This window comes from Thamnophis sirtalis, unplaced genomic scaffold (assembly GCF_051295495.1).
Source record: "Thamnophis sirtalis isolate CommonGarterSnake01/CBP01778 unplaced genomic scaffold, rThaSir2_p1.2 scaffold_6, whole genome shotgun sequence".
Taxonomy (NCBI): Eukaryota; Metazoa; Chordata; class Lepidosauria; order Squamata; family Natricidae; genus Thamnophis; species Thamnophis sirtalis.
The window spans coordinates 18,911,056-18,925,943 of NW_028261386.1; the positions used below are offsets into that span (position 1 = coordinate 18,911,056).

General features: G+C 37.3%; 1 long non-coding RNA gene across 4 annotated transcripts; it reads right to left on the minus strand.

The window, feature by feature from the left end:
• Window positions 1-3,251: 3,251 nt before the first annotated feature.
• LOC148044870 (uncharacterized) lies at window positions 3,252-13,162 on the minus strand. Of its 4 annotated transcripts, none has more exons than XR_015696877.1 (7): window positions 13,073-13,156; window positions 12,905-12,985; window positions 12,078-12,201; window positions 9,762-9,862; window positions 8,896-9,026; window positions 8,046-8,188; window positions 3,252-6,141 (listed from the first exon to the last, which is right to left on the minus strand). It is a non-coding gene; the product is annotated as an uncharacterized LOC148044870 (long non-coding RNA). The 4 variants fall into 4 exon arrangements; XR_015696880.1 differs by having other exon boundaries at window positions 3,252-6,199; XR_015696878.1 differs by lacking the exon at window positions 12,905-12,985.
• Window positions 13,163-14,888: the final 1,726 nt, after the last annotated feature.

Sequence of the window (14,888 nt, forward strand, 5' to 3'; positions counted from 1 at the left end):
AATCAGACACTGGATTTAAGGATTGTAAACAGATGCTATGTTTGCATCTCCAAATCCTCCAAAGCACCCTTTTACTTTGAAATCTAGAGCATTTCACCATGTTCCCCAGCAATTGAATTCGAACATAGTGTAGTTCAGGCTAGGTTTGGTTAGTTTGTGATGCAGTCTCTTCTATGAATACGACCAGACAACAACTGAATTTAACTCTGAGTAGATATAATAAGTGGATTATTTAAACTGCACCAAAAGGAACATTTTCCAGGACATACTTTATCCCTATTCTATCAAATTCAGATAGAAAAAGCAGAATCTGGGAAGTTGCTTTTTCTCTAATTCAGAGGAAATATGGCCCCTTTCCAAAACATGCAGGGACAATAAAATGCTTGTAAACCTCTGGAAAAGAAGATAATACATTCTTTTCTGGTTTAAATTCCTAGTTTGAAATCTGTCTGTATCTTAGTTACCGTATTTATTTATACATGGAGCCTTTTATCTTCCTTGAACTATACAGAATCAATCAGAAGAGGGCAGTGCATTCACACTAAATCCAAAACCTTGGCTTCATTTTTTGGCTTGTAGAAAATGTAGACTATTCTCCAGTGAAGTTTCATAAATCAATCCTCAGCTGTTGGATTCTGAAACTGATTGTCTGTCCTCTATTCTATGGCTGAGAGCAATTGAGGTGGGGAGAATGGTATTGGTTGGGATGGAATACATTTTAGATACCACTTACCGGTCGTTTAAACCTGCAGTACTATTTAAAACTATCTCTTCTTTTAATCCTACAAAGGAAAAGAAAGAGTTCTGCTGTGGGAGATCTAATGATGTATTTCCCATATTATGTACAAATCCAGGGTATAGCTGAATCTTGGAACAAGGTGAAATTTTTGAACTTGGATGTCCTTGGGCCAATAGCTCTCTCTCTCAACCCTAGGAATAAAGCAGCAAGGACAAACTGCTTCTGAAATCTTGCCAAGAAAACTGCAGAGACTTGTTGCCAGGATTCAAGACTCAAAGGCATACACAAACACACAACATTCCTATGCAACTTCCTCCTCAGACCTTTCCACATAAAGACTTTTATACAAATTCAAAAGCAGATCTGATTAATAGTGAAAATAACTGACAATTGAGACAATTATTTTTTATTTTGCTTTTTGTAATAACAAATTCTACAGAGCTTGTGGGGAGATTGTTTTGAATTAGAGGAACAAAGAATATAGAATAATAGGATTGGAAGAGAACTTGGAGGTCTAGTCCAACCACCTGCTCAAGCAGGAGGAACTACATTATTCTGGACAAATAGCTGTCCAGTCTCTTCTTGAAACCCTCTAGTGATGGACAGCACCCACAACTGTTGGAGGCAAGCTGTTCCATTGATTAATTCTTTTCACGGTCAAGAAATCTTTTGGTGCAACCTAAGATTGCATTAGCTTTTTTGGTAGTTGCTGAACATTGCTGGCTCATACCTAAGTGGTGATCTACTAGGACACCTAGATCTCTCTCATCTTCTCCCTCCTCTACCATCTGAGCTTCAACAGTCTGATTTATATAGAATATTCTGTTGTTGACGTCTGGCAGTCTTATGAAATTTTACAATCCACAAGTGTCTGCTTAATTAATTTTAGTGCCACCAACTAGAAAGTAAGCAGAACTTACTATATTGTCTCAATATCAGTTACTATTCCAGTTCTGAATAACTTTGAGAAAAATGCTTGGATGTAAAGCATCATAATGTCTTCATCAGCATCAGTGGTGGTATTCAGCCGGTTTGAACCGGTTCAGGCAAACTGGTAGTGGCGACCTGCAGGTGGGCCCGCCCATCTGCCCTGGCGCTCTGCTGTCCTATTTAGCCACATTTTCTAAGCTGTGCACATGGGGCAAGATGTGTACATGCGCAGAAGGTGCACATGCCCTCACATTTTCAGTATGCGGCAAACCGGTGGTAAAATTATGTGAAACCCCCCTCTGATCAGCATATAATGTCTGATGAAGACATTATGTCAATGTCACAACACTCAACACTCAACGGAATTTTTAATTCAGGAAGAATTATGATTTGGTAGCCAGGCAGCTTCATCTTATTACCAATGCTCCAAATAATCCAAACAAATCATACAGCATGTATTGGAAAAAGGTGTGGAAGGACAATAGCCATTCAATACATTTCCTTTGGTTGTATGATTTTTATTGTTGATTTAGCAATAGCAACTTGCTTGGAATACTTGTTCACTTACTTTTTGTAAGCTCCTACTGGTCAGCCAGAGGGAGAATGCAGATTGCTTCATTATGTTCTCAACCTTCCAGGAGTGAATAAAGTTGGCAGGTTTGCTTCAAGCTGCTTTTGAGGAATTAAGGAATGGAAATAGTGTTTTATAGACATGCCCTTTATTTTGCCATAGTTATCTCCATAATATGCATTTCTCTAAATGGGATCTGTTAAAATATATGTATAAGTGTGTAATGTATGTTTAATAGTCCTGATAGATTCACTGACATATAAAGTAATCCATTAAATATAACTATTTATCTTAAACAATATAAGTCATAGATAATGTCCAGATCAGGTTTATCCATTTTCTTTTGGTCTTTGTCATCAAACCTTTAAGAGAAGCTTGTGCAGCCCCTATACCCTTCTTCCTGCTAAACAACTGATCAATTGGATCTATAGTACAGAAGAAAACTGCAATCTGCTTTGAGCTCCTTCACCTGTTCCCAGCAATTCTTTGATATGGTGACAAATTTGTGTTGCCTTCCAAATTTCCAAAGTGCTGATGTTCTGACAATTCTGCATTTGGACATCTTTATCTATTCATGCCAATACACTGCTAAAGAGCCAAAACATGCCATTTAGTGAGAGCGCCCTATTGAGTAAAAGCAACTACAGGTAGTCTTTGACTTACAACCACAATTGAGCCCAAAACTTCTGTTTTAAGCGAGACATTTGTTAAGTGAGCGATCTTTTACAACCTTTCTTACCACAGCTGTTAAGTCAGTCATTGCAGTTGATCAGTTAGTAACCTGGTTGTTAGGTGAATCTGGATTCCCTATTGACTTTGCTTGTCAAAAGGTTGCAAAAGGTGATTGCATGACTTTGGGACACAGCAAAGGTCAAGTCTGAACCAGTTGCCTGGATTTTGATCACATGATGCTTCAAAAGTCGTAATTGTCAAAAATGGTCATGTCACTTTTTTCAGTGCCGTTGTAATTTTGAATGGTTACTAAATGAAGTAAGTCGAGGACTACCTGTATAGAATTTAAATATTATTTTATTGCTTGAAATAGCATTGCAGCACAAGAATACACTAAAATGGCTTATAATTGCAATCACCCCTTAACATCACGTGATCAACAAATAATTAATTTCATCTCACTATTGGGTTTATGTTTTTGCCAGGCAAATTCTAGTGAATATCTATATCTATATCTATATCTATATCTATCTATTCACTGTAATTTTCCCGGCAAAGAAATAAACCCAGTAGTGAGATGAAATTAATATACATATACATATACACACACACAAAATTTGTGCAGTATAATTTCAGATATATGTCTTACCATGAATGTCCACAAATTCTTACTGTTTTCTTCAAAATTATGACAGTATAATTGCACTCTTTGAGCTGTAGCCAGCCCATGGCTGGATAAAAGCTTATTATAGTACAAACAATATCACAACCCATTAAAAAAGGGAATGGCTTGTGCAATGCTGTTTTCATGCAACCCTACAGGAATACCACTATAAAACCTATTATAATCAAATTGAATAGGGTATTGACAGCATACCTACTTGATTTTGAAAGATGTCACATAACAACTTTTGAACTGTTTTGGAGAGGCTGATGTACACAGGAAAGTTTTTTAAATGTTCTCATATATATATATTAATGCCTATAGTATATAGGCTGTGTAATTTATAAGACACAATCTAGTTACTGAATTAACTCATTTTCTGTTATTGCACAAAATACTAAATCATAAATATTAAATTGGCAAGGTTCACACTATATGCTAACATAAAACAAGAACCAATCTACCTGCTGAAATGTCAAATGAGGTGTGACTTTTGCTGTAGTAAAATTTTATTTGGAAAGGCTCAAGAGACGAGACTTCACTAGAGAAATATTGTAGTTTTTTAAAACATAAGGTTATTTACAAACCAGAGGTCCCTTTTGTTTATTTATTTGATGTACGTTTTGTCCCTTTTATGTTAGTTTGTATTTTAATGCATGATGTTGAAACTTTTATTATATTAAAAAAAGGAAAAGGGCTCAAAAGATGGATAGGTAGAAGATGTGGGTGTGGGTGTTGGGTAATAGTATCCTGCCCTTAAACAAGGGGCTGAACTGAGCATTTTTGGTCTTTTTCAGCTTCTGGCTTTAAGCTTTCCCTTCATATTATATGACAATACAGTATGAGACAATATGTCTCTTAATATAATTCCTGTTTCTACCTCAAATTGAAATGGGGGGCAGTTATAATTTTTGATTGATTTTGAGAACACTTTGGAAGTTTACCCATGATTATTTTCCTGGACAGGAAAGATAAGCTTCTGCAAAAGACAGTTTGTTTACTAACTGTTGATTTCAGAGGACTGTGGGGAAGTTTGAAAGTGTATGTTCCCTTTCATGTTCATGAAAACAGCCCCGGAGAGCCCAGCAGAGGCTCAGTACTAAGCAACTTTGCTTCACAGTATAATCCAGAATGTATAAGGCACTGACGTTTCATGGCAGGCAAAATTATGCAAAAAGAGATCATTGGGAAAGAAAAGAAAAAGACTGAAAGAGCTGAACTGCTGCAAACAAAATTTGTGCCACAATTTTCTTTTGGGAGAAACAGTTTACACTTTTTTGCCTGCTTCAAAACTGCACCATATTAGTTGCTCTGTCAGCTCTTGTCTTGCTCCCCTCGTCTTCTCTGGCCAGTAGCTTTTTCTCTCAGTTCACTTTCCTTCTTCAGGTTGCCTTCCATGCCAGTCCTTCTGGCTCAGCTCCCCATCTCTTAATCTGACTCCTACAGATTTGGCAAGTTCAAGGTGACTTGTTCAAATCAAGACAATTTTCCACCTCCTTCTCCACCCACTTTCTCTCTGCCGGCTTCTCTTCGACCAATCGGGAATCTTGCAGGGCTGGGTTTGAGGGGCTCCTCCCCCCACAAAGTGCAAAATTACACATTTCTTTCCTAAGCCTTTCTGTAAACAACCTGATCCCTTTGCTTTCATGTAAGCAGCAATTTTTTAAAAAAAGGAGGGCCACTGCTTGCTCAGCAGAATTAAGAGGGCTGTTCAGTAAATGTGAGTTCATTTGGTGCTTTTGCATCTTATGTGACTGAAGGACTTCTCTGATCCTTCTCTCGGCTCCACAGTCAGGAGGTAGCTGGCACTGACGTCCAAAATTGCAAAGGACACCACCATACTGTAAGTTGCTGGGAGTTTAAATTCAGGGAACGTATTTCCATTTCCTTTCCTTTCTTCTTTTTTCCCCTCCGATTTTGCAGCTTCTTCAAACTGACAGCTAACACAAAGAATTGGCTTCCAAACCCTCTGCTGGTTGATTCTCTTTTTGCAGTGGTGCTGGGTCCTTTTGCAATGCACAATGAATGAATGATGCAATCCCAAAGAGGGAAAACACCAGCATCTCAAGCTGGAGCAGAAAGTTGTTCTTTTTGTATGTTGCATAACGTATCATTTTGAAGCGCCTTTCCTTCTGGTAAAAGTTTTTTTTTAAACTGTAAGACAAACTATATCCAAATCATCAACACTTGTCTCAGGGGAAATCTTCTTATGAAGAGCTCTGCTGGATTATACTCAAAAGTAAAGCATATCATCTAATCCAGCATCTTGCTTTTTATACTAATTGGTCAGATTCTTCAAGGAAACGGAGGCACAAGTTATGAAACTGATATCTTGTTTACTTACATGCTTAGACAGATTTGCTGTGGAATATGGAGATTCCATTTTTCCCATCAGTAATCATTCCCAGTAGATGTATTTATAATAACTTTGACCACTGTTTTGAAGGCATTTTAAGTTTCTATTTTTAAAGTAGTAATCTTTATTTTTAAAAGTTATTTAAGCCCATGTCACATGGGCTTGTTGAAGAAATGTTTTGTTTTGCCAGAGGAAAATAATGCAGGAATCTGTGGAGATAGAAAACATATCTTCATTTTTATTAAACACAGTATTCAGTGTGGTTATCTGAAAGAAATTGAAACAATGTGCTAATGAAAGGAAATCTTTTGAAAAAGAAAAAGAGAAAGAAAGAAAGAAAAGCAGAACTTTTCAAATCCTTTTTGTAAACAGCCTTCAGTTTCTCTGGGCTGCAGTTCTGCTGTCAATTTTATACATGGAAATCCATTGGATTTTGTGGAAAACTGTTTGCAGCATATGTATCAAGCAATTTTCTCACAATTATTAACTTTCTGCAACATTTCCAGTATAGATGCCAGTGTTCTCTACTGATGAACTGTTCAGCAAGAGTGAGAAGGAAAGAAAACCCAGAATCTAGGAGTCACAAACAACACAGAATTCACACATACTGATTATTGAGAGCTTCCAAAGGTCTTGTAATTCACTATTTTTATTAGAGAGAGTCTGCTTGCTGTTGGGACTTTCTTTCACCAGGCCAAGAAACTGGGAGCCTTTTTAAAAAGCAAATACTGAACTGTTTATTGTTCCAGGTAGCAGATTCCACAGATAATGCTCCCAGTCCCTGATGGCATCATATTGTATCCCCATATTTTCTCTCTATTTTGTAAAGGTTGAAGAAAGGAAGACTGAGATTCCAGTGCAGAGGGAAGTTCATATACTTAAAAATGTGTTATCTTCATTGATACACTTAATGAGATAAGTGTTGCTGATTTTTTTAAAATTTTCACTATTATTTTTTCTTTCATTATTACTACTTTGCCTATCGGCAAAAAATTCTAAAAATTGTAAAGGAAACTGACAAGAAATAGCCACAGATATAAATAATAATAATTTTGACAAAAATGGCTGCTTAAAATTGAGTGAGGACCCAGATTGTTGGGGGCAATATGCTGACTCTCTGTAAACCGCTTAGAGAGGGCTGAAAGCCCTATGAAGCGGTATATAAGTCTACTGCTATTGCTATTGCTATTGTTGATTTAAAATGTTTTTAAATATATAAACACAGCTTTCTTTTTCTTTTTTGTGATCAGAGTGAATTGCTTTGCACAAAACAAAACCAAATCAGATTTTGAAACTGCCAGTTCAAATTCTTTGCTTTAAAAAGGATGATTCATCCTTGTCAATATTTTTTTAATCTTTGAAATCTAGGACTGGCCTGTTTAAGAGAGGCTTCCCAGTTATGTTTTCTGAAATCTAGCACACACTCTTTTGTAAAAAGATATTCTGGACTCACCTGTTACTTGAATGTTATCAGTTAAAGAGCAAACATATAAGTCGTAGGTTGTACATTTTCTCATGCTATGGTGCTTGATGTCCCTGAGCAGTGATGCAGCAACAAGGCCTTTGTCTCCCCTTGGCATGTCCCAGTTACCTTCTGTTCAGATATGGGGTCTTGCCAATTTCATCTCCAGAAAGTAACTGTTAATAATGGTCAGCCCACTCTGTGCTGAACTAGGCAAAGCATGAATGAGACAGCTCAAAGCAAGAGTTGAGCAAGGAAGATGGCACACTAACAGGATCCATAGAGAATATTCACAGCTTCATATATCCCACTAAATGATTATCAGCTTTACTATGGTTTGTTCACCAAGTCATGGCCAGCTTTGTACCAAATTTTGTCTGACTCTGATTGCTGAATCATAAGATATTTTGAGGAGGAAGCCACTTCAAATTCTCACATTAGGCATGGGTGGATCATGCAGCAGTCTCTATTGCCTTCTGTTGCTCAACTGCTGCCCACAGGCTTTTTATTTTTATTTTTTCCAGTTCCAAAGGTGGAAAGCAAATAGCAATAACAATAGCATTTAGATTTATATACTGATTTACAGCCCTCTAGGCAGTTCACAAATTTCAGCATATTGCCCACAACAAGCTGGGTCCTCATTTTACCAACCTGGGAAGGATGGAAGGCTGAGTCAATCTTGAGCAGCTCAGAATCGAACTCCTGGAGTGAGCAGTGAGTTAGCCTGCAGTACTTTATTCTAACCACTGCACCACCACGAGTCTATTACTGTAATTCCTCTTCCCCATGAGAAACTGAGCAAGAGGAAAAAAAGCTTTTTAAATTAAGAAAGCATGAATAAAAGCAATCAAATCATGTGTGTTTCAGGTCAAATGGGATTAAATGCAATTGTGGGAGTACAGATCATCGTTCAATATCTTTTATATAGCTATAGCAACTCATAATGTCCATCTTCAGAAGCTGTTTATTTCCAGATATATTGTGTTGGAGGTGGAAAATAGGACACAGATTTTCCTTCCTTCGCTTCTAAGTTTCTTAGAAGCATTTGGATGGTCACAGTGGAAGCAGAATATGGGCTGAATGGATCTTAGTCAGATCCTATAAGTCATCCATTACATTCTTTATTCATTCATTAGTTCACATTGCTAATATAGGCAGTATTTTTCATTACAATTTATATAAAAACACTAGCCTTATCTCACATAAATTCACCATTAACATTTTGATTGCTGGGAAGAAAACACAGGAAGGAGATTGAGATTAGAGCAAAGGGATGCATGAAATGCTGTAATATATCCTAATGTATTCATATTGATTCATATCCTATTCTATTGCATTACATCAAAGTGGCACAAACAAGTTTTAAAATATTCAAATAAAAATAATAAATCCTGCCAATTAAAACACTGACAAAAAAGGCAATTAAAAAACTTAATAATATTTAATATTATTATAATAACATATAGAAATAGTAAGAAAATTGATGTGTTGTATTCTTGACCTTGTTTCTGTGTCTGTTGGATTTCCATCCTATGATTGCGTTGTTTTCTTTCATTCCCATCAATAGCTGAAATACAGTGAAGTCACTTCACTGACTGCTGTTCCAAAACTGAAAAGAGGGGAGGGGCTTCTCTTTCATGAGGAGAGAGAGAGAGAGAGAGAAGGAGGGAGAGGGAGAGGGGGAGAGATGTCAACAAAGCCCAGTTTTCAGAGAAAAATGGCATTTTCATTGCTTATGAAAAGAATACCGTGAAACAGTCTTTATGCTTCTAGAGCCAGAGTCAAATTATCACTAATTCTTTAAACTTATTTCACTTACGATGATGCCTTTTTTCATTCTGGTTGCCCTTGAACTTTACTAATAGCACCTTGGCAAAAAAACAAAAGTACTTTTCCATTCCCTACTGCTGAGTTTAATCAGTATCCAAATCATCCCACCTTTCCTCTGTTGCCCAATGCTAAAACAGCTATTTATCACGCCCTCAAAGTTCCAGCCTGGTAGGTTCTTCAGCGATCACAAAGTTGGTTCTTCTGCTCCTAGAGCTGACTTCCAATAGAAATGGATAAAAATGCTAATTAAATCACATGCCTGTTTTTTTATTATTTTGGCAATAAATCCCCTCCATGCTATAACTTATTCATTTATCTACAGCCAAAAAGACATCTAGTGCCACTTACACAAAGATATTAATAATTTGACAGCCCATGTCTTCAATGTTCAAAATTTAAAGAACAGAAGATACAAGAAAACAGAGGACTGCCCACCTCCTCCAGGGTGGCTTTGCTTTAGCTTCCTTAAATCATGCCTGCAAATATATGTAAAATGCCATACCAGAAAAAAGAATAAATTGAGAAATTGAGCATTACCTGAGTAACCCTAAATTTTGTCTACCGTTTAAGGATGTTGTTCTAGGTGGCTTGCTTTTTTCGGTTCCATTAAGCAGCAAAATTTAAAATTGACTGAGTTCCTGAAAAGTAATAAAGGCACCAGGTTGGAAATGAAAAGGCCGTGAGTTCTAGTCCTGCTTTAGGCATGAAAGCTGGCTGGATGACTTTGGATGACTTGGCAGGGTTGTTGTTGTGGGAAAATAGGTGGAGGAATGTATTAGATATGTTCGCTTCTATAACGTAATAAAGGATGAACATCTAATAAATAAATTCTGGGTAGCTTTAGGAGTTGGCTGAAGTAGTATTTGGTTAGGGCTAGTGGTTTATAAACTGAAATATACTTACCTTATTGCATATACAGTAAACCAATTGTACATTATTTAGTGAACAATGGTGAAGCAGACCATGACTTTTCATATTTTATGAACCCAGCTGTTAACAATTTTTGTAACAAAACTCCAAGCTATGTATGGTATTATGCTATATAACTGCTTAGTTTTTTTCAAGAGTATCCACTTGAAAGAGTTTTAAACAAAAGCATTAACCTTTTCCGCTACCTTTGAAGCTTGCCATGAAAGGAAGAGTGACAAACTCTACAATTTAAAATGTATATACTCCTTAAAGGCACTCAAACATTAAAGCAGGCAGTGCCATCCACATTACTTGGGATTTATCCCTTCAAGTATAGGTAGGATTGGTGCCCATAGCTACAGTCCTCTTGCACATTTACTTAAATTAAAGAATGTCTAATCCTAGGATTCCTAACATCACTAATCAAAAATATCCTGTAGCTCTCTTTCGTCTTTCCCTCTTTATCAGTTGCTGCTGTTTGTTTGCTTGATTGGTTTATGGGAAAAAATGGCAATAATCCTTGGGAAAATTATGAATGGGATTAATACATTTGGATCTCTTTATAAAAAGATTATATATAATTATAATAAAACAGAAAAGAACAGAGTTGGAAGGTACCTTTGAGGTCTTCTAGGCCAACCCTCTGCTCAAGTAAGAGACCCTATACCATTTCAGACATATGGCTGTCCAGTCTCTTTATCTGAAATCTCTTTCAGTCCCATGAACTTGGTGAGACAGTAGAGTTCCGCATGCCAAATTGTTAGAAAAAAATATGTCTCTTTTTTAACTAGTGTGAACTTGTTGCATTGGATTTATAGGTCTTACATTGCAGCCCTATAAACACCAATACAGAGATGAGCCTAATTGAGTACACTGCTACTAACTCCAGGTAAATATGTATATTAGTTTACAATTCTGTTGTTAGACACTTTAGTTGCATTTGGCTCATTTTACTTATTTATCTTGAAAATATTTTCAAACATAATAAACCATATGTATTTACATTTGGGGTATCTAAGGCTCTGGATATCAATTATTTTTTATCCTCTTCAATCGTATCTGCTTATAGAATAACAGAGTTGGAAGGGACCTTGGAGGTCTTCTAGTCCAATCCCCTGCTTAGGCAGGAAACCCTACCCCACTTCAGACAATGGTTATCCAACATCTTCCTAAAAACTTCCAGTGTTGGAGCATTCACAACTTCTGGAGGCATGTTGTTCCACTGATTAATTGTTCTGTCAAGAAATTTCTCCTTGGTTCTAGGTAACTTCTCTTCTTGATTAATTTATATCCATTGCTTCCTGTCCTGCCTTCAGGTGCTTTGGAAAATAGCTTGACTTCCTCTTCTTTGTGGCAGCCCCTGACATATTGGAACACTGCTATCATGTCTCCCCTAGTCCTTCTTTTCATTAAACTAGACATACCCATATCTGATTTAATTGATTTAAATTATGGCAAAATCTCAGAAGGAGGGAAGCAGGAGCTTTTTCCAGAGATCAGAACCGAGATATGTAAAGAGCTATTTGCATATCTCCCGTAGGCAAGCAAACCCAAGAACAAAGAGCTATATTTGCATACATTTTCCTATATAATCAGTACATATGAAAACAATATCATCTCCATTGGTTTGCAATAGAGTGCATCTTTCTAAAATAAGGAGGACTTTGCTTTTAGATTTCTTAAAGTCCCAGCCTCTGTGGTGCAAGATCTTAATCCCTGACTGGGAGATGATCCGAAGAGGCCTAACCCAACCCTGGAGGGGAGCCTGCTTGGAAGCCCCGCTGTGTGCTGCCATCCGCTCAATCATGTAAGAGAGAATTGATATGCAAAAGGAAAGTAGTCCAATTTTTCCTTCTACTGGTGAGGAAAGACTTCCTACGGTTGCTCGCTCAGTATAATTGTATTATGTCCCTGACAATGTACAGTATATGAACTATGGCTTACGCTAGGGGTAGGTATGCCTCATCGGAAATCCTTTTTTGGGACACGGTAGAGGCCAATCAGGAGTATGCTGCTGAACTTCAGTCTCAAACCACCAAATAAATCCCTGAAATTTTCAATCAGTTTCCTGCAGGGAAATAGATGAGTTATGTATCTGTTAGGTTCATACCTATAAAAAAGTTAACAACCTCCCAACCAAATAAAGTGCGGGGAAACTAACTCCAAATCCTATCCCTCTATAGATAGCATTAAGCACTCCCAGTTTCCCACATGAACTGCTCATACAGGAACAACAACAAGCCAGCACTGGCATGTTTCAAATTTCCACATTTTTGGGTACCCTTGGAAAATTAAATTTCCCCAACTTCAGGTGCAGTTGGACTAAGTGTTCTGGCATATTTGTCTGCCATATCTTCCTCTTTCGGAGCCAGCCAAAGCTTTCCCATCCCTAGAGGGTTTGAAAAGCCTCTAATATCCAAAGGGAACCCATCTGGTAGAGAACCCAGCTACCAGGCATCAGCAAATTTCTCATCTTTGGTTTATGGTATCACTGGGTAGTCCAGAGGACATACAGCAAACCCATGAAGCTCTGGTGCGGCCCATAAATGCCATCTTGTTTGGCTGCTTAAAACGGGTAGTAATACTGGTTTTCCACAGCAAACCACCTACGGCTGTATTTCAGCAGTAAGCTGTTTTGAAATTTCTGCATAATTGTGGTTAGAAAAAAATGGGCCTGAGAAATAACTATGTTCATATTTTAGCTCAGCATTCAGTACCTTACAAAAACTCTGAAAAAGAAAAAAAGGGGGAAAAAAGTGGGGAAGTCCTACCTGTTTATGCCAGGTTTTTTGCACATCTTTGTGTGCCAAAATACTCACAGATCTCTAGATAGCATCTACAGAACTCCAACTCTAAATAAAATGTGTAATATTGAAAATTAAAGATTGTTGGAATAATTTTAAACAATTGCCAGGTTTTGTGCGATTTTGTGTACTTACATGAATTTTGGAGATGTCAAGTAAGCTTGTCAAATTTAGTAATCTCTCAAAATTTCAGCAGTTTTAAAAATCCATTTGAGGTCTTAAAAAGTGACCTAGCCTTTGTTTATTCTTACTAGAGTTTTCATTATATATATATATATATATATATATATATATATATATATATATATATATATATATATATATATATATATATATATATATATATATATATATATATATATATATATATATATATATATTTAGCTGAAAAGAATTTGACTAGTTTCCCCACTTTTTCCATGAATGGTCAGGTATATGTTTATAAAGCTTCTCCCCAAATAGCAGTGTGGGCCAGTAAAATATCACTGCATGGCAAGCACATGTTTTCCTTTATCACCAAAAGTCCCTATTGCAATCCAGCTCTGATTAGCAGATATTACATCATGATTCGGAGACAGGGTGACGCAGGCAGCTTGGTGCATGTCCCTGTCAAAGTTGGCCAGGTTACATGAGACTGAGTTCTGGTTGGATGTTTATCCTTTTGTATTGCTGGAAAAAAACAGCTGGATGTACCCCAAAGCTGTGAGCATGTGTCTTTTTCATGGCATTGTGTAACAATGCGTCATGTTGCACGGTGTTCCAACTCTGCCCCAGAGTCAAATCTCTCTCATCTGCCTTCTCTGGCTTAAAACAAACAGAACATTTGGAAGCCATCAGCAAATCAAGGCTGCTAGTGAGCAAATGTGAAGTTCTGCTTTCTCAACACTTTCCCAGATCCTTTCCTTTTATCATAATTGCCTCTTTTCAGATTCTGACCAGATTCTGACCTCAGATTCTGTCTTGCTTAAAGCAAGCAGCCTCAATTGTCACATCCTACCAGGATATACTGGGACTAATAGTCTGTGTCTTCCTAATGTCAGAGTGAAGTTTGTAAGGCTTCTTTATGTTTAGCCATCACCTTTACTAGCATAAAAAGTATTCGTAGATTGTAAAATATAATTAGCCCACAGTGAAACAAAAAGCAATGGAAACCTCTAAAAATATTCTTAGGTACAAACTAAGTTTCAACACTTTCTCATGTTCTCCTACTTGGTTGGAAGATGCTTCGCTTAACTGTTCTTTGAAGACCCCTCCTCATGATGCAGCCTTCTTTTTACCTCAACACATCCATAGGTCATCTAACTTTGATCTGATCTGATTTATAAGTGGTATTTCCCATCTTTTCCTCATGTAAGCTTTACTATGTGCACAATTTGCGGCACATTGAGGCAGTTAATGGTGATGACACAGCAGAAGCTATGATCTAGCCAGGATCTCCCTTCCAGTTGCCAAGATCTCCTCTAGACTTCAGAAAGAATACAGAGAAGAGCAACAAAGGTGATTAGAGGGCTAGAGGATGAAACATATTACAAGAACTGGATATGACTAGTCTAACAAAGAGAAGATGGGAACTAGGGATGACATGATAGCAGTCTTCTAATTTTTGAGGGGCTGTCACAAAGAAGAGGTGAACACCCTACTCTCAAGGCACCTGAGGACAAGACAAGAACCTAGAATTAAGAAGAAATTCTCTGACAGTGAGAATAATCGGTGGAATGGTTGCCTTCAGAAGTTGTGGCTGCTCCATCACTGGAGGTTTTTAAGAAGAGATTGGACAGCCATTGGTCCAGAATGATATAGAGTCTCCTGCTTGAGTTGGGAGTATAAGACCTCCAAGGTCCCCTCCAATTTTGTTATTCTATTATTCCTTCCATTGACACTTTGGCCTGGCCAGCAAGAATGACCAGACATCTGGTTGCCTTAACCAGGATAGTCTTAAAAAAACATGTAG